This window comes from Staurois parvus, unplaced genomic scaffold, assembly GCF_062004578.1.
Source record: "Staurois parvus isolate SC_StPar_1 unplaced genomic scaffold, SC_StPar_1.0 ptg000346l, whole genome shotgun sequence".
Taxonomy (NCBI): Eukaryota; Metazoa; Chordata; class Amphibia; order Anura; family Ranidae; genus Staurois; species Staurois parvus.
Window position 1 is genome coordinate 676504 of NW_028318142.1, and position 1459 is coordinate 677962.

General features: G+C 42.4%; 1 long non-coding RNA gene across 1 annotated transcript; it reads right to left on the reverse strand.

Annotated features, from left to right (window-relative positions):
• Window positions 1-312: 312 nt before the first annotated feature.
• LOC149456870 (uncharacterized) lies at window positions 313-1055 on the reverse strand. The gene is made up of 3 exons (XR_016313788.1): window positions 835-1055; window positions 648-743; window positions 313-542 (listed from the first exon to the last, which is right to left on the reverse strand). It is a non-coding gene; the product is annotated as an uncharacterized LOC149456870 (long non-coding RNA).
• Window positions 1056-1459: the final 404 nt, after the last annotated feature.

Genomic DNA, 1459 nt, shown 5'->3' on the forward strand with positions numbered 1-1459 from the left:
TGAGCTAATGTGACCCCAGCACTGATGGAGAGGGGCAGGGGAGGGACAAACTAGGATGCTGTGCAGGCAGCTGACATCCACCTTATCAACTGATGATGTAATTGGATGTAAAGATGCTGGTGGCTAGAAAGGCATAATGGTGCACAACGAAAACCTGTGGCTTTGTGTAACTAAAAGGCAGACTAAACAATATGATAGTGTGACAAGAACACACCTATCTAAAAAAGGAGGTTTCTAAGTAATCCACGCGGAGTAGTGTGAATTCAAATGAATTTAACAATACTTAATTTGATCACATAGATCATAGGGAGGTTAAACATGAGCACGGTGTACATATGAAAAAAATAAAATCATGTTAAAAAACACTTAGCGTCTTCAATTTAGGGTCATCTTAGCCAACAGAGCACCATATAAGGCAGAGTGGTGTAATGATGAAATAATTATCCTGGATTTCCGTAGGTTTCCTGCTTAATATTTGTGTGAGCCGTGTATTCAGTGGGTGTGTTCCCAGTGTATATCAGGGACCTCCTGGAATGTACAAGCTGGAACACAAAAATACATGGTATGTATCTAGCAATATGGAGACCAAATCACATCCAAAATTAACCAGACCTCCCTCCACAGTAGTCAATGGATACTGCTGTTACCTTCTCAAAGGTGAAACTATCATACCCGCCTCTCAAGTGTAGGGACTTCCTGGATAGCCACCCCAAATGGAACAAGGTCCACAGTACCAAATGATTCTGAGGATATATATAGAAAAAGTTAAATGTGTAGATCTTAGGCATCAGGTACCCCGAAAACAAAACATATATAAAAATGTGGATATATTACCATCAATGAGGATCAAGAAGACTCTTGTCGACTTGAACTAAGATCAGGTCCTTGATGCTTTTTCACAGATGCATATGGGGGTGAGGGACCAGGTATACACGATGCGTGGATTTCAAGCACATATAATGTGTATATAGCATATAGCAGGCCGTAGATACCTGAGTTTAATATACCCAATAAAGGGTTTCCAAAAATTGCTCAATTTGAGAAGGTTATTTGCGGTTTTATAAGGATGTGGCTATGTCACAGCAAAAAATACCTGAGTAGGATAGCGTATATATATATATATGTAGATTCTCGTCCTGAGAGGAATTCCAAAAAATTCCCCGAGTATACAGGGTAAATTAGGCCCATGAATCATGCCCTATTAACGCCATGTAGGCTCTGTAAATCTCAACAGCCGTAAGCTTTTAAATAACTTGCCACCGGTGGAAGATATGTTTCCCTGAGGGATTGCCGTTTGCGAACCGCTGTGATAGTAGCCCACTGGTAGTTCTCAGAGGGTCTTGGGCCTACCTAACAGGGAGCTGTGACACCGCCGTTCCATCCCGCCTCATGGGCGCCGCACCCTGTGAAGACGCCGAGCGTAGTGACGTCAATACGTTGACGCGTTTCGTCCGCCAAT